We start from the raw sequence: 19,525 nt of genomic DNA, 5'->3' as shown, positions 1-19,525 counted from the left end.
TCTCTTACAGATCTAATAATTGATTTTTCAGATTACCTTTATACTTGTTAAAGTTTTTTACTTGTTTTTGTGGCAACTTCCAAACTCCTTATATGCAGAATCAAAAACCAGAAGTCACAACACCTTTTTAAACCCTTCAATTCACAGCATTTTAATTGTTCTAATTGCTCATAATTTCTTAAATATACCTAAAATGTCACTTGGTCAAAACAAGGAATAAACTATGCTTACATATAGCAGTCTAAAAATAATTTTGATTAAAAAGAAACAAAAACATAAAAGACATTATTTTTACTTCCTAAAGTAAAATTACCTCTATTTATTTAGAAGGCTTTTAAATAGCTTTGTCTATTCCTTTCCAGATTAAATATCTTTAAAATTTCAATGTAGCATATAAGTTAATTTGAAATGATAATAAAGGTAACAGTAAAGATTCTTTGTATTTTTATTAGAAATATTTTTATAATTTTTTAAACCAAAAGAGGCACAAAGAATCTTAAGAAATACTGTGCCCAATTATCTTGTCTTAGAGATATGCTGCCCCAAGTCATACAAGTAATCTGTCTTACACCAGCTTAGCAAAGTTGATTCCCTGACTCCGGATCTATTACTTTTACTACTGCAAGAGGCTCCTGTGGATTTTGTGTACTTTAGTTTTCTTGTTTTTCAGGGGCATAGAAGGTGTGGAGCTGCATGGGGGGATTCATTTGTGCTTTTTTTTCTGGTTATCAGTGATGTTATTTTCTTACTTCTAAGGAATTTTATAAAAGATTTACACACAACTAAACAAGTAACTTAATTTACAAAAATCTTTTGGAGGAGGCACAAAAATAAATATTCCAGGAGCCATCAAGATGAGTAAATATATTTTGCATTTACTTTTATGTTTTTCAAAGCTAAAATAAAGCATGGAGTTATGTAATACCATTTGCCAATAGCAGAAACATACCATTTTCACATGATAGAACTTTTCTGCATACTAAATTATCCAATTTAGTTACTTGTGGTTTTTTTCAACTAACTGTTTGGAATATGAATAAGATCATACATATAATAGAAATTATTTTCAACATTGTTTCTTCTGATGATAGACTTTTTTCAAATGACTCTTAGAGTTTATAGGTTTATCTGTGTGCATATACCTATGGTAGAAGCAGAGCATTATTGATAATTAAAGAAAATGTGGGAGGTGGAGTAAGTCTTGGGAAGGAGTGCTGCTATTGATGTTCATGTACGTGGCTTCAATGATCTCTGTAATTACAAACAATAGGGTCATACTGAATGGATAAATACCATCTTAATACTATTTTGTCAGTTATAGTCATTCTAGCTGTATAGGAATGAAGACAGTCAGAATTGAATAGTAGCACCTACAGTGCCATATTCAGCTTTTCCTTTTTCTTTTAAAGAAACAACCTGGTTCTATCGCCCAAGCAGCCTCCGCTTCCAGGGTTTAAGCGATTCTCATGTCTCAGCCTCCTAAGTAGGTAGGATTATAGGCACCCGGCAACACTCCCAGTAATTTTTTGTAATTTAAAGTAGAGACAGCGTTCACTCTGTTGTCTGGGCTGCTCTCGAGCTCCCAACCTCAAGTGATCTACCCACCTCAGCCTCCTAAACTGTTGGGATTACAGGCGTGAACCACCATGCCTGGCTCATATTCAGCTTTTTCAATTAAAAGAAAATTCTTTTGCAAGAATATAATTGGTAACACAGTTGATGAGTCTTTCTTTCATCCTTGCCCGGAGTGAGCATTATCTAACATCTTCATGGAGAGTGAAGGAAATTAAATTATCAACATTTTTTGAGGCGATTTTTGTGATTTTGGATGAGAAAAGTTGATTGAGCAAGCATTCTGTGGACCCCAATTTTTGCCCTATAGCCTGGAAGACATAAGAAATGTTTTTTTAAAAAAGTAATAATACATATTTTTACTAAATGTTATATATTATTTTGTTTATTATTTTATAATAATAAATATTTTAATTTATTATCAGTTGGGTTAGCTAAAATGAAAGCCACACTGTTTTAGGCATACCTCGGTGTAAAAGTTGTAATGGAAAATTGTAATTCATTAGAAATATAATTCAGAAAGTGGCACTATATTTGTTGTGATATAATGAACTATGGATATTTCTTTAAGTTCTCCTACAACAAGTTGAGGATGACGTAAAGTACAATTTTTGCACACCAATTTTTAAACTAGACACTAAAATAGCTGTCTACTTATGTCACTGTACTTAGCTAACAAACAAGTCTATACATCAGACGCCAATATTCCCATTTAACAGACCAGAAACTGAGGTAAAAAGACCTCCAGTAACTGTTTCAAAACCAACCAGATAGTTGTAACGTAAGTATTACAATATTGTCTTATCTGACGTCAAAGCTCATCTTCCTTTCAGTTCTTTTTATATCTTTAAAATAACTGTGTTCATAAAAACACACTATTTATAATGTGAATTTGCAGTAGTTTCACAGACAAGGAAAACATGTAGTTTGGGAGCAAAGGTTTCTTCATTGGTTACTACTTCTCCATTCTAAGATCTTATCTGAAGGAATCTTTTAAAGTATTCTAGATTTGTTTTTATAGTTTTTAATGATTCCATCATTGTCTTCCTCAAGGTGAAGTCTCACTGCTACCTCTCAATTTTAGCAACATATTTTTACTACCTTGTTATTTCTCACAACAGCTAGCTTTGTTTCTTATTGTGAGTAGCCTCTCTGTTCATCATAGTCAGTTATCTACCATTCTATAACAAACCGACTCAAAACACTGGATTAAAATGATTTATTATTTTTTAAGATTCTGTGGTTACACCAGGCAGTTATTGTTTTGTTTTGTTTTATTTTTACCGATACCTCCTTGTCTCATTCATAGAGTTGCAGTCTACTGTGACTCGGCAGAAAAATGGATGGTTTATGATGACCTGACTCCCATATATCTGGAGTTGTGGTGTTGGCTATTGGCAGATCCTCCCTCTTTCAAGTTGGTCTCTCATTAGTTATTAGTGTGACTTAGCTTCCTTAAAAGAGAGAAAAAGCATAATCAACAAGGACTCTTGGCACTATTCTCTAGAACTCACATAATGTTTAATTTGCCTACACCTATTGGTCAAACAAATCACAGGGCCAGCTTGAATTCAAGATTTGGGGAAATAGCCTTCACCTTTTGATAGAAGGACTGTAAAATACTGTGTCCATGTTTTCAATCTCCCATGATCACACATACTTATGTTAGTATTACTAGAAAACATACTGGTATTATTAATATTAAGAGATACAGAATAGTGTAGAACTAAAATCTCCAACTCAAGAGCATGATGGCCCTGGGTTCAAACCCCAGCACTACTACTTAGAACAGTGTAAACTTGGGAAAGTTATTAAATCTTTCTGTATCTCAGTTTTCTTATATTTAAAATAGGGGTCTTTTAATAGTATCTACCCATAGGATATTAAGAGGATAAAATTGTTTTACATCATAAAGTGATTAGAACAGTACCTGGCTTATAGTAAGCACTATATAAGGGTTTGAGATTTCCATACTCTGTAACCTCAGAATTAGTTAATTAATATACTAATGAAGTACTTTGGAGCAATTAAGAACTTACTGCATATTTGATGCTTAAATCTAGATAGTGTCCAGGTTTATCATTGTTTCAGATTAGTTTAAAGTCCATATTGGGAACAGATGTAATACTACCTCACTTTTCTTCCCCTGCCTTCCTTGCAAGTTAACCCTCTCAAATATCCTCTGTCTCTCTCTATTCCATAGTCAATATGTTTCTAAATATAATCAGTTACATGTCTTAAAACTATCTTCTTTCATTTAGCCCTTTGCCACTGCCTTGGTTAAGACTTTCAGACCCTCATAATAAAATATTATAGTGGCCTCCCTATAAATATGACAGCTTGCTTTTTGTCTTGGTTAAAATTATCTCAAATACAAAACTCGAGACAAGGAGATGGGTACTGACAGGCAATCTATTTGGGAAGTGATCACGGGCAGCAGTGTTTAGGGAAAGAGTTGCTGGTGTGGGAACCAGGCTCAAATCCACTGGGAGTGTTGACAAATGTGAAGACTCAACACATGCAAAATGGGAGGGGTGCATTTATTAATCAACTTTCATCCTTCACAGATGAGGATCTAAACCTGGGAGTCTTAAAATACCCCTATTCTACCTCCCCACTAGGACTTCTGGGCTATGCTTATGGATAAACTACAGCAATAAAAAGTTCCTTGAGCAAATTATAAATTTTACAGCTTGCAATTGAGGTAAGACAGTGGGAAAATTTGGTGAATGTGATCTCACAAGATGTGACTGAAATCACAAGTGGATTGAAGGAATATAATGCAGTCAACAGAGGCATCTGCTATGTCCACATATAACTTCCACCCAGTTACCAGAATAAACCTTCTCTCTTAGTCCATTTAGGCTGCTATAACAAAATACCATAGACGAGGTAATTTATAAACAATAGAAATTTATTTCTCCCACTTCTGGAGGCTGGCATGTTCTAGATAAAGGCTCCAGCAGATTTGCTGTGTGGTGAGGACCCACTTCTTGGTTTTTAGAGGGTTGTCTTTTTGCTGTGTTTCCACGTGGTAGAAGTAACAAGGGAGCTCACTGAGGAAGGTGGAGGGTGCTTATTATAAAGGACTAATAACCTCTCAATTACCCCACTTATAAATAAGTTTCAATGCATGAATTTTCGTGGAGATGTAAGTCATCTATAAGCATCTTTTACAACCTAAATCTGACCTTATCAAATTTCATCCCCCAAAGACATCCACATACTAATCTCCAGGAACTAGTGAATATGTTATGTTACATGTCAAAAGAGACTGTGCGGATATAATTAAGGTTATGGACTGTAAAAGGGGGGATTATCCTCAATTTTCTGGATGAGCTCAGTGTAATTAGACAGGTCATTAAAAGCAAACAAAAAAAATTTGTCTAGATGTGAGCAGAAGACACGTGGTAGAAGATAAGCAGCAAAAAGTGAAGTCAGAGAGATGCCAAGTGTGAGAAGGATTTGATGAGCCATTGCTTGTTCTAAAGTGAGAGGGCCATATAAGGAACAGAAAGAAACCTCTAGAAGCTAGAGGCCAGCCCTAGCTGACAGCCATTAAAGAATAGGGACCTCAGTTCTACAGGTATAAGAAACTGCAGATACTATGATTGTCTACATAGAATTTGCAGATACTATGATTGTCTACATAGAAAACCCATGAGAATGATAGAAATGATGACAACCTAACAGAGTTTGCACATTTTTGCTGTTATCGATGTGCTTTATTTAATTATTTACATTTTAACTAGTCATAATTGATATTCAGGAAAACCATTCATGTTTATATATTTATGAATTCTGTGATTTGCTACATTAGCAAACTCTGTTAGGTTGCCATCATTTCTATCATTCTCATGGGTTTTCTGTGTAATCATAATATCTGCAAATAAGTAAATTACTTTCTCTTAGCATTTAGTTTCTTATTGGTATCCCCATTCTTTCTCATATTGAAGACACTTTCAGCACAATGATAGAGAATAGAAGCCCAAAGCCTCCAGAGAAGAGCCCAGCCAATAAATACTTTGACTACAGCCTTGTAACTCTTGGGTCATATGAATTAATTGAGTCGAATTGGACTTTTTGACCTGTAAAACTGTGAAATAATAAATTTGTATTGTTTTAAACCACTAAATTTGTGGTACTTAGTTTCAACAGCAATAGACAACTAATATAACATTCAGAACATTTCAATCATTTTCCATCACTTTTGCTGGATAATGGCCAATGAATTAATTTGCAGAACATTTGATGTCAACCCAGCCTAGACTTTCAATGTCAGCTCCTGCAAAACCCCCTGAGAGATCTAGCTGAAACAATATCAGAAATACTTTCATGATTTCTACCCACCCATACACACCATCTCATCATGCTTTTTAAAATATGCATCAACAGGCCGGGAGCAGTGGCTCACGCCTGTAATCCCAGCACTTTGGGAGGCCGAGGCGGGCGGATCACGAGATCAGGAGATCAAGACCATCCTGGCTAACCCCGTGAAACCCCGTCTCTACCAAAAACACAAAAAATTAGCCGGGCGTTGTGGCAGGCACCTGTAGTCCCAGCTACTCGGCAGGAGAATGGAGTGAACCCAGGAGACGGAGGCTGCAGTGAGTTGAGGTCGCACCACTGCACTCCAGCCTGGGCGACAGATATAGGCTCCATCTCAAAAAAATAAAAAAATAAAAAAATAAAGCATCAGCATTTTGAACGCTATTCTCTTTGTCTTAAATTACCATGTCTTCTGTGCCTTATACTTTCCTATACAAATTGTGAAGAAACTTTCACCTAAACAAAGAAGCAAAGAAAACTCTTTTAGGCTTGAAAAGCAAATAATGTAGAGCAAAACAAAGGAGAGCTAAAATAAAATACGATGAAATCTAAATGTACTTAGGAAGTTCTGAATCATAATGAGATAAGGCAGGCAAAGGAGGAAAAGAACAGATCTTGAATGATCCTGGATGCTGTTGTAAGGGGCTTATTCTTTTAATCCATCATTTGAGAGAATCCATTGGTGGATATTTTGTAGAGGAGTTGCATAGTTAGATTGGGGGCTTTTTATAATAGTGCTCTTAAACAGTATGAAAGAGACATTCGAAAACGTTGTAATGAAAGTAAATCAAGCCATTAATAGAAAAGATACAAATTAGAAAGAGATTTGTAACCTAAGCATTGGTGAAGACAAAATTACCTAAGAAATATTTGGCTTAGTGTATCCAGCAATAAAAAAATTAATGAATTAATGTTACACACAACCTGAATGAATCTGAAAACTATTGTGTTGAACAAAATAAGTCACATACAAAGGAATATGCACAGTATGGTTCTGTTTATTAATGTTCTAGAAAAGGTAAATCTAAATTGTGGTGATAAAACTCAGTTCAATAGTTGCCTTGGGAGGATGACTCTGACTCTAAGAAGTTATGTGTACATCTTTTGAGATTTTGAAAATATTTTATAGCTTGATTAAAGTGGTGTTTCTATAGGTGGATACATTTATCAAAACTCAACAAACATACATTAAAATACATGCATTTTATTTTATGAAAATTATAACTGAAGTCTATGAAGACATTTAGAGGCAAAGTTAGCAAAAATACAGATTTGAGGGGTAAGGAGAGGAGATATTCAAGTAATGAAGCCAATAACTTCAGACTTTCAACATGGGTATAGGGACATGGGAATGTCACGAGTTGAGCAAGGGAATCCATAAGGTGAAATAGGATAGAGGGACATGATAATGATGAGTTCAATTTGCAATATTAAGTATGCAGTGTGCATGAAATCTCCATATAGAAGAGTTTGTATTTTTGAGATAGAAGACCAGGATAAAACATGAAAACTTGTATTTCTGTCATCACTTTTGCTATTATCCATGTGCTTTATTTAATCATTTACATTTTAACCAGTCATGACTGATATCAAGGAAAACCATTCATGTTTATATATTTATTAATTCTGTGACTTGCTGCATTCCAAACTCTCTTAGTTGTCATCATTTCTATCATTCTCATGGGTTTTCTATGTAGACAATCATAATATCTGCAAATAAGTAAATTACTTTCTCTTAGCATTTAGTTTTTTTTGAAGACACTTTCAGCACAGTGATAGAGAATAGAAGCCAAATGCCGTGATATGGCTGTGAAATAAGATTTTCCTTGCAATTCATTGAACTCCAGAACAGGGAAAGAACCAATTAGCGTGGTGTAATCTTCAGTAGCATGTGTTTTAGAGTTGCACAAAAATTGATTTATGTCTTAATAATGTCATTTTAAAAGTGATATGATCTTGGACAAGTGGTTTAACATCCATGAGACAAAATTCTCATAGCCGTAAATTAAGAAAAATAATAGTAATACTTTTCATGTGCATTTCTGTGAAGATTAAGTGTAATGCAATACCAGATGTGGTAAGTTGTTTGAAATAATATCATAGTATCCACAAATATTATTTTCTAACATCCATGGCTTTTTACAATGGCTTTGCAGCAACTCCAATGAAGGACTAGTTTGCTTTTTATCTGAATTTCAATGGCCGTGTGACTTGATTTGACAAATAGTATGCGCTACAAGTCAATACGTAAAATCTCAGACTCAAAAAGTTGTAGAAACCAAGAAACTCTTATTTTAGATCCTGTGAATTTCTGTTGTCAGTATCTCTGGTGTTCAGCATGTAGTTGGGTAGTTTTTTTGTCAGCCAAAATGAAAATCTTCTAACAATTAAGTCTATTCATATTTATTTCTGTGACTGTTATTATTGATCTCAGCTGTCAGATTTATAATTGCTATTTGTATTTTATTTCATGTATTTTATTGACTATGAATATTTTTTCTTTTTTTAAATGTACTTGATATTTAGAAATATCAGTAGTTTTGATCCTGTGGTTATCTTTATACCTTTACTTTTTTAAAAGCCTTTAATCTCTTTTTATTTATTTTGTTTTACATTTTACTCTGCTACTTTTTATGGCATCTTTTGATTGCCACCTATTGATTTTTCATTATTCAATGAATATATATTTCTTATTCCCATCTCCCTTTTTCTACCATCCTTTACATTCATTATTTTGACTCTATTAGAATACATTTTGATTTACATATGTATACATATTGAAGTACACATATGTATGTGTGTATATGTGTGTATACACAATAACTTTTTGGCCCTTGCCTTTACAATTAAATGTTCATCAATAGTGCTTTTGCCAGTGTTCATTCAGTCATCTCTCGGTTAGATGAAACACATTTGTTAACACAGGAATTAATATGCTCCCAGGGGCCAAATCTGGCATACATCCTGTTAAATTATAGTCCATGAAAGATGTATTTCACCATTTTAAACAGTTGTAGAAAAACAAAAAAGAAGAAAATATGACAGGAATACATAAAACCAACAAGGCTTAAAATATTCATTATGTGACTCCTTAACAAAAACTTTTCTGACCACTCTAGTCAATTACTTGAGAATAACTAATGAGTATAGTATACCCTGGACTATTCACTATTTAAAAGAATATTTAAATAGCTTTGATACTTGGTGAACAACTTAATAGTAAACATTCTTTTTTCACTCATTTTTAAATTAAATTTCTTTAAAAAATGATACTCCATTAAAGGCTTGCTTTTTATATTGTTTTGATAAATCTGATGCCAGTCTAATTGCATTGTCTTGTTATTTAATTGGCAATTTCATTTGGAGGTTGTGATGGTTAATTTTATATGCCAACTTGGCTTGTCCATGGTACCCAGATATCTGTTCATACATGTCTGAATATTGCTGTGAAAGTATTTCTTAAATGATATTAATATTTAAATAAGTAGACTTTGAGTAAAGTAAATACTCTCCATAATGTGGGTGAACATTATCCCACAATTAGTTGAAAGTCTTGAGACAATTAAGAATGATCTCCCCCAGAGAAGAAGAAATTTTGCCAGCAGACAGCCTTCAGATTTAACTTCATCTCTTCCTTGTGTCTTCAACCTGTCCATTTACCCTGAAGACACTGGAATTGCTAGCTTTCTCAATAGCATGAACCAATTTTTATAAATAAACCTCTGTGAGTGTGTGTGTGCGTGTGTGTGTTGTGTCTGAGTGTGTAGATAGATGCACATATATTTATAATCATCTATATATTCATGTGCATTTATGTGTATCTACATGTATTTATAGATATGTTTATATATGGCCATATACATACTCATATATATTCATATATACAAACATTTATGTAGAGAAAGAGACCTTTTATTTTTGCCACTGTTCCCCTATATTTAATATGTATTTTTTCCTTACTGCTTTTGAGATTATTTCTTAATCTTTAAGTCTCAAATTTAATTATAATGTGATTAGGTGGTATTTTCTTTTTAATTAACATTATTGAAATTTGCTTCACTCTTAAAATCTTTGGGTTACTGTCAATTACCAAATTTGAAAAATTTTCAGGAAATAATTCTTCAAATAATTTTGTGTATAATTTTTTCTCTCTTCTTTTTCTGGAACTCCGATAGAAACATGTGAATATAAGCTGCTCTCCCATTACAGGAAAGAAAATTCCTTTCCATGTGATTTTTTAAAGGAAAAAATTATAGAGATTAAATTCATATACCATAGAATTCATGCATTTAAAGTTTATAATTCAATGTTTTATAGTGTGTTCACAGAGTTGTGCTATAATCAGCATAGTCCATTTTAGAACATTTTCGTCATTCCCAAAATAAACCTTGTACTCTTCACCTTACAACTTTCCCATTGTCTCTAGCCCTAGGCAACCACTAATGTACTTTCTGTCTCTCTAGATTTGCTTATTAGGGACATTGCATATACATGGAATCACACTAATATTGTCTTTCATTACTAGCTTCTTTCACTTTACTAATGAAACACTATACTTAATGTTTCAGAAATTGATCCACATTGTGTCATTTATTAGTGCTTCATTCATTTTTCTGGCTGAAAAATACTTCATCCAATAATGGTCGTCCATTTATCAATTGATAGATTTTTGGGTTGTTCCCATATTTTGACCCTTTAGCTCCTTGACTTTTAATGTAAAAAGATGAAGGGAAATCCTTAAACAGGACTTTCCCGTGAGACTTACAGAAATGTTAAACCCAGGGGAAATATCAATTAGAATCAAACTGGGAATTTTGAAATACTGTTCTTTATTCTATTTACAAATTATCCTTCTATTATATAAGTTTATTAAAGCAGGGATTTTTAAATGTGTGGTTTATGTTATATCTCTAAATTAGGTGGTCAGTTATCTATAGAATTAATAAATGAATATATTTTCTACCTCCAATACCAGGGAATAATCCTCACTTAAAAATTTCTTTGGGGATGGGCACGGTGACTCACACCTGTAGTCCCAGCACTTTGGGAGGCCAAGGCAGGTGGATCACCCTATGTCAGGAGTTCAAGACCAGCCTGGGCAACATGGTGAAACCCCATCTCTACTAAAATACAAAAAACTAGCTGGGTGTGATGACATGTGCCTGTAGTCCCAGCTACTTGGGAGGCTGAGGCAGGAGAATTGCTTGAACTCAGGAGGCAGGGGTTGCAGTGAGCCACGATCATGCCACTGAACTCCTGCATGGGTGACAGAGCAAGACTCCATCTCGGGAAGAAAAAAAAAAAAAAAATTAGGTGGGGGTGATGGCGAGCGCCTTTACCCAGATACTTGGCAGGCTGAGGCAGGCGAATTGCTTAAACCCAGGAGGTGGAGGTTGCAGTGAGTTGAGACTGCACCATTGCACTCTAGCCTGGGCAACAAGAGTGAAACTTTATCTCAAAAAAAAATTTTTTTTCTTTGGGTAAACAATATTTTTCTCACACTTTTTGTTGCATGAGACAGGTTGATTATTCCCATGATTTATTCCATACTTAAGGGCAGAATATGTCTACTCTTAGTTTTTTGAAAGACTATTCCAAGCATTTGTTGTAGCCATCACAGAGGGTCCTAAATTTTATCTGAAGAATGTCTAACACGATACTTAATAGTCATTATTTAAGGTCACAATTTGGGAATCTAGTAATTAGTCTCATACAGAACTATATTATCTTCATCTCTTTATTTCATGCATATTCAACCAAACATTTGTTCAACACATATGACTTTTCTGATGACTTTGCCAATAAGTGAATTTCCTGGCAGCACAGTAAATGCAAAAAGAAAAAAGAAAAATATAGCCACACTACTTTTCAGTTCCTTTTGAGACGTGTTCTTACTTTGTTGCCCAGGCAGGGTGGGGTACAGTGGCATGATCATGGCTTACTGCAGCCTCAAACTCCTATGCTCAATCAGCCCTCTTGCTTTGGCCTCCCAAAGTGCTGGGATTACACACATAAGCCAACATGCCTGAATCTTGCAGCTATTCTAATCAATGTGTAGTTTGTATTTATGCCCTTTTTATCTGAGCTGCCCTGGTTATTTCCTTTGAATGATAAAATTTAGAAATGATGGAAGAATTTGAAGCCTTGACCTTAGGAAGACTTACATATTCCACTTTTGCTGTCATGGTGGACCTTGTCACCATTTGAGGAAGTCTGGATTGACCTAGAGGAGGCAGATGTAAACTATCAAAGAAGAGACTCCTTGAAACCAGTGAACCATGAGACAACCTGGCAACTGACCACATTTCACATGAGTCTTGCCAAAACCAGTGGAAAACTTAACACAGATCAATGTGGCCAAAACTGTAGACTCACAGAGTAGTGACATAAATAAATAATATTTTAAGCTACAAGTTTTGGGTTGAGTGGTCAAAGCAGAAATTTAAATAATGTCATTGTACAGTGACCAAAAAGTCATGTATATCAATAATCACATAGTTAAAAATGAAAGCATCAAAAGTCCAGAAAAATGCAGAAATATAGCTGAGAAAATTTTTAATCTTAGCTATTTTTGAACTTCTACTTGTTGAATGTAGTGATAGTCTCATATTTTCATCATGAATTGTTATACATGAATACATGCAACAAAAGTGTTCTATCAGGCAGTCACTTTTTCCATTATTTTAGCTGTTTCTAGTCTTTTTATGATCATCTGTGAAATCAACTGTGACTTTGAGAAAGTTGTTGGCAGTCATAAATTTATTTATTGAAAAGTAGAAATAAGACTTCTACAAAAAGAAAAATGAAAATGTATCAACTCAATAAGAAAAAAAATTATTAGGTTAAATAACTTTTCTCAGTAAAAATAACTCTCATTTTTTTCAGGCATTTGAAATTAAAAACATAAAATCTGTAGACAACCACATTGTTAATAATGAGGTGTTTGATATCCAGCAGCAATTATGGTCAGCCTTCATACAAGTATAAGAAACATAGAGTGAATAAAAATAAAACAGAAGATTTACTATCTCTGACGAATTCATGTGTGAGTGAAACCAGATGGACAACTTTAGAACTCAAAGGGGCTTATGAAGTCATAAAACTTAACATTCTTTAGTTTAAAAAGAAGAAATAGAGATTCACAGTAAGTTTTTTTGCCAGTGACAAAAACTAGTATTACACATTGGCTTAGGATCTAAGTTTACAAAATCCAGTTTACTAGTTCTTCATATATATTTTTGACAATTAATTTTATATTTTACCATAAAATTGGGATGCAGCTTTACTTAGTGATAAAGATACAAATCTATTGTAATCTTAAATAATGTATTTATCATGCATTTCCTTAGGAAAATCTTTATAGACTTTTATCTTCCTTGAAATACATTGTATTTTTTTATTTATTCTACAAATTCTGAAGTAAACATGACTTTTTAATATACTTTTGTATATAACAGTTCTGAATGTACAGATTTAAATAATCAACTGTTTTCCATATTATAAGCTTTTGCTATTTTATTTGTATTAAAATGTTAGTTAAGTTAAAAAAACGATAATTTATTTGCAAAGCAAAATGTAGATATGAAGACAGTGGTTAACATTCTATATTTTCATATGAACTTTGGTATAAGTTTGAATTTGCTATACATGCTATTAGCTTTCTACTACTGAGGCACTGATTTTATCTATATCCAAGTTGCTTAACTTCCGTGAGACTCAATGACGTCATCATTGAAATGGCTTAATAAGACTGTTTGGGAAAATGGAAATGATTGTCTTAGTCTGTCTTGTGCTGCTATAAGAAAGAAAATACCTAAGACTGGATAATTTATATAGGATAATAATTTGTTTTCTCAAGGACCTTGAATCTGGAAAGTCTATGATCAAGGCACCAGCATATTGCATGGTCCTTTTTGCTGCTCTGTAACATGTCAGAAGACATCACACAAGGAAGACAGAGAGAAAAGAGGGGTGAACTCATCTTTTTATTAGGAATCTACTTCAACGATAATGAACCCACTGTTGAAATAACAGAATTAATTCATTCATGAGGTAAGGACTCTCATGACTTAACCAATTTTAAAGGTCTCGCCTCTCAACATGATTGCATTGAGAATTAAGTTTCAAACGCATAAATTTTGGGGGACACATTTGAACCTTAACAATGATTATGTGCATTGTAAAAATGGGAATTACAGGACTTTTTTTCCTTGGATTTGTATTTTTGGAAAAGTCTGCTTCATTGTTGTTTTTAGTTTGGACATCAAAGACAGGAGTCCTGTTTTTAGTAAATGGGAAAAAACTTTGTCTATATACCTAAGAAACATTTTTTTGAAACAAGTGCCTTGGAAGAGGCTGGTACCTAAAACAGGAAAGAGCCTCAGTGTTGGATATATCAAGATAAGGTGATTGGTACTAACAAATGATCTACACATACTCTTCTAATCCAAATCCTCATTTGTTTTAATCAGACATATTTTAGAGTAAAAAATATATTTTAATAGAAAAAGTGAAGTTTTAAGTATGTGAAAAATTAACTAATGTGAATAAGCTATTCCCCAGTGAGAACAGAATGACATAATGATTTAAAAGAAAAATTCATGTGAGAAGCTTGACTGTATCAGTATAAGTTGAAGTACTGGGATTCTTCCTACTGTCCTTGTTTATTATTTTTTCAAATGCTTTTCTTTAACCTTTCCTCCAGTTTTTAAAAAATTAGTTAATTATCTCTTTAGTGATCAACACTGTCAAAACTAAATTAATATCTATAGAAACATTTCCTTGGAGTGTTGCAAATTTCTAGTTATGAGAAAAAAATTGTTGTATTACAGTCAGTAGACTGGGATTTATTTGGAAAAGGAAATATATTTTTTCCTATATTTTATATTAACCTGGTTCAGATCAGGCATACACCAAGCATTTGCATACCCATTAGTTGAGAAAAACAAAACTAAACCAGTACTCTAGGCCAGTATTTTTTTAACTTTTTAAAAAGTTTGATCAATTCTATTTTTGCCCATTAAATACTTGCACACATGCACATTTCTGTATATAATTTAAAATATTTCTTACTTTTACTAAATGTGATCCACTTCTATTTTAATCTGTTCTTTTTCATTTAAGAAATGTTCTTGTACTAGTTTTAGCTCCAACAGTTAAAAAGTCTGAAAGTCATCACTTCAGTTCTGACAAGTTGAGCAATCTTAACAAACTGAAACCTTATGACTTTTCTTGAAGTTATCAGAGACCTGAGGTCACAGAGCAAACTGATATCTTGAAATATGGAGAGATAGGATGAATCTAAAAGTCATTGCCAAGGTCTATTCATCTGGAGCAGAGGCTACTGGGGTCAGCAAGTCAGAACAAGTAATCTTCATGAATGCTGAAGACTGAGTGTGAACTACAGGGAGAATGAGTAACTTCTGAGGCTACAGTGTAAGTGGATACTTTCTCCAGGACCCCCATCAGTCTCTCACTGTCCTTCTTGGTTCTAGCGGTGGGAAGGGAAGAATAATCATTATGAAATAAATTCAAGTTTTACCCAATAAAAGATTTCATCTGTAGGGGAAAAGGCTAATACAGTGTTATCCCATCTAAGAGAAGATGACTTCTCAAACATCACACTGCTTGCCTTCGTGTCTCACCTAAGTGGGGATAAAAAGTTAAGAAATACTTGAAAATCACAGCCCAGAAACATCAGCTCACTAACCGACAGAATTTAGTCATAAGATCGCACAATACTTTGTTTCTCCTATAATTTACTGCTACACCAATAGATTTCAGTGGGATAGCAGCAACAGCAACAAAAAAGTCGCTAGTTTCAGACTCTCCCTGAGAGCAATTATTAGAAAAGCCCAAAAACAATGTAGAAGACAGAGTAAGAAAAGAAAAAGAATTTTAATCTTTAGCATATACAACTACAGAAAACAGTAAACACAATCCTATTTCAAGCAGGAGTAACATAAATCTTCACACTAAAGGCCACATATAATGTAGTCCTTATTAACTGATACATCATGTCCGACTTTAACAAAAGGTTGTAAGGCCTGCCAAAGGCAAGAAAAAACATATTTTGAAGAGACAAAGCATCATAATAACAAGAACCAAATATGATATAGATGTTGGAATTGTGAAACAAAGAATTTTAAATAACTATGCATATATAATAAACATATAAAATAAATAGAAAACACTTATAAATATGGTAGATATTAATACAACTATATCGATAATCATTTTAAATGTGAGTGGTCTGGGTATTGCAATTAAAACAAAAAATGGTAGGATAGTGAAAAAATAATATGCAATGTCTATTAAAAATTCACTTAAATATAGATACATACATAGATTGAAAGTATATAAATGGAGAGTTACATCATGCTAATACTAATAAAAGAAAGGTAGCATAACTATTTAATTTCCAACAAAGAAAACCATAGTGCAATAAAATTCCAAGTGTTTGAGTGGCATTGTGTAGTGCTAAAGGGACCAATTCTCCAAGAAAATATAATAATTCTAAAGGTATATGAAAGATGATAGTATTAGGAGGTGGGGCCTTTGGGACAGTGATAAGGTCATGTATTAGTCAGGGTTGTCTAGAGGGAGAGAACTAATAGGCTATATATATATATGTATATACGTATATATGCATATATATATGCATGAACACACACATATACACATATATACACACACATATATACACATATACACTTGTGGTGTATATATACACACATATATACACACATATACATTAAAAAGGGGAGTCTATATATATACATATGCACACATACACATATTATATACACACACATATATACACACACACACATGCATACATATATGTTTTAACTCACTTAATGATGTTGCTGATAAATGAATTAGCTGGCAGCACAGTAATGCATAAAGAAGAAGAAAAATATAGCCACAGTACTTTTCAGTTCCTTTTGAGACTTGTTCTTACTTTGTTGCCCAGGCTGGGGTACAGTGGCATGATCACAATCACAAGGTCCCACAATAGGCCATCTGAAAGCTGAGGAGCAAGGAGTCCCAAAACTGAAGAACTTGGAGTTTGATGTTTGAGGACAGGAAGCATCCAGCATGGGAGAAAGATGTAGGCTGGGAAACTAGGCCAGTCTAGTCTTTTCACATTTTTTTTTTTCTGTCTGCTTTATATTCTAGCCTCACTGGCAACTGATTAGATGGTGCCCCTGCAGATTAAGGGTAAGTCTACCTTTCCCAACCTACTGACTTAAATGTTAATCTCCTTTGGCAACACCCTCAGAGACACACCAAAGATCAATACTTTGCATCGTTCAATCTAATCAAGTTGACACTCAGTATTAACCATAACAAGTCATGAGGGTAAAACTCTCATAAATGAGATTAGCCTCTTATAAAAGAAGCCCAAACAAAACCTCCTCATTCCTTCCATCATGCAGACAAACGGTGAGGAGATGCTATCTAAGGATCAGAAAGTAGAACCTCATCAGTCACCAAAACCCCCAGCATCTTGATCTTGAGCTTCTCAGTATTCAGAACTGTGAAAAACAGACTTCTTTGATTATAAACTACCCAGTATATAGTATTTTATCACAGCAGTATGAAAAGACTAAGACAGAGACTCAGGTATACTTTTATCATTAATTGATAAAACAAGCAGACAGAAAATTAGTAAAGACATTTGACATCAAGAAAAATATCAATAAACTTGATCTAACTGATATTCACAGCACATCTCATTCAAAAACAGACTATTCTTCTTAAACTCCTGTGTTTCATTTGCATAGAGAGTCCTCCTTCTGAGAAATGAAACATACCTTTATAATTTAAACGTTTAGAAATCATACAATGCATGTTCTCAGACCATAATGGAATTAAACTATAAGTCTATATCTAAATGATAGCTAAGAAATCCCCAACTATTTACTGCACGTACAACATATTTTCAAATAGCATATATGACAATAAAGAAATCTCAAGAGAAATTTAAAAATATTTAGAACTAAATATAAATGAAATTACAACTTATAAAAATGTATGAGATATACCAAAAGCAATAATTCAAGAGAGATTCATAACATTAAAGACATATCAGGAAAAAAAGAGAGATCAAAAATCAATAGCCTAAGCTTCTGCCTTAGGAAAGTAGGAAAGAGTGATTTAGTCCTAACACAACTAAATTAATAAAACATATTACAGCAAAAGTCAATAATACTGAAAATAGGAAAAAATGGAGATTATCAATAAAATAAAAAGCTGAAAACTTTAAAATATCAATCAAATTGATAAACCATTCATAAAGCTAACAGAGAGAAAGTGATCATACATTATCAATATCAGAAATAAAACAGTAATCATTACTACTGATGTAGACGTCATTAAAGGATAGCCCAGGTGTTCATTGAACAGGGCTATTCTCACAAATTTGGTGTTAGATGATATTTGTCAATTTATTGAAAGATGTAAACTATTAAAACTCCCCCAAGGGGAAGTAGAAAATAGCTCTACTGTATCACTAATTAACAACCTTACAAAAATATAAAGCAGCCCATATTATTTTACTGGAAAAATTTACCAGTTATTTAAGAAAAGAAAATCAATTCTTCACAACCTCTTCCAGGCAACAGACACAGGAAACATGTTTCCTAACTCATTATATAGGGCCAATATTATATATTGCTAAAGTGTAATGAATTTATTAAAAAGAAGGAAACTACATACTAATATCTTCCATGAATGTAGATACAAATGTCCCAGAAAACAGTACCAAATTGAAACCACAATATATGAAAAGAATTATTTCTGACACACAGGTGTGATTTGTTTCAGCTATTTAAGATTGATTCATCGTTGAAAATTATCAAACCGCGTGCCTCAACATGTCAACAAGCTGAAGAAGAAAAATCATGTGATCATGTTATTTGATGAAGAAAGAACTTCTTCAAAAAAACCAATATTAATTTGCAATTAAAAAATTCACAGCAAATTGAGAATATAGATGAATATTACCAACTTCGTAAAGAACCCAATATTAATTTGCAATAAAAAATACACAGCAAATTGGGAATATAGATTAACATTACCAGCTCGATAAAGAACATCTGCCAAAAAACTAACAATCAATAACACACAGAATTAGATGCTTTCCCCATAAGATAAGAAACAAAGTAAGAATATCTTCTCTCAGCACACCTATTCAACACTAGATTGGAAGCCCTAGCTACTGCAATTAGATAAGGAAAATAAAAGCTCTGCAGTTAAGAAGGTAATAATAATGCTTTTTTTATTGACATGATGTCATGATTATCTTTGTAGAAAATCTTAAGGACCCTACAAAAAGAAAAATTTCCTGGAATTAAAGTGAATATAAAAACATCACAAGATACAAAGACAATATCCAAACTCAATTGCTTTCTGATATACTAACAATGAAAAATTGGAATATGAAATTATAAAGAAGATACCATTATAATAGTACCAAAAAATGAAATACATAGGTATAAATTTAACAAAATACATATGCAGCTTATATGTAGAAAACTACAGAACTCTGAAGAAAATATTACAGAAGAGATAAATAAATAAATACATATGTGAATTGAAGAATTCAATATTGTTAAGC

At 33.1% G+C, this 19,525-nt stretch overlaps 2 long non-coding RNA genes across 2 annotated transcripts; one reads left to right on the top strand and one right to left on the bottom strand.

The window, feature by feature from the left end:
- Positions 1–1,716: 1,716 nt before the first annotated feature.
- LOC117086318 lies at positions 1,717–3,026 on the bottom strand. The gene is made up of 2 exons (XR_004438280.1): positions 2,931–3,026; positions 1,717–1,883 (listed from the first exon to the last, which is right to left on the bottom strand). It is a non-coding gene; the product is annotated as an uncharacterized LOC117086318 (long non-coding RNA).
- Positions 3,027–13,760: 10,734 nt separating this feature from the next.
- On the top strand, positions 13,761–19,010 carry LOC117086317. Its single transcript, XR_004438279.1, has 4 exons — positions 13,761–13,953; positions 15,139–15,336; positions 17,083–17,124; positions 18,733–19,010. It is a non-coding gene; the product is annotated as an uncharacterized LOC117086317 (long non-coding RNA).
- Positions 19,011–19,525: the final 515 nt, after the last annotated feature.

The sequence above is a fragment of the Trachypithecus francoisi genome, unplaced genomic scaffold (genome assembly GCF_009764315.1).
Source record: "Trachypithecus francoisi isolate TF-2019V2 unplaced genomic scaffold, Tfra_2.0 Lachesis_group1, whole genome shotgun sequence".
NCBI classification, from domain to species: Eukaryota; Metazoa; Chordata; class Mammalia; order Primates; family Cercopithecidae; genus Trachypithecus; species Trachypithecus francoisi.
The sequence above is the reverse complement of the archived record's forward strand: the minus strand, read 5'-3'. Positions and strand labels throughout refer to the sequence as shown.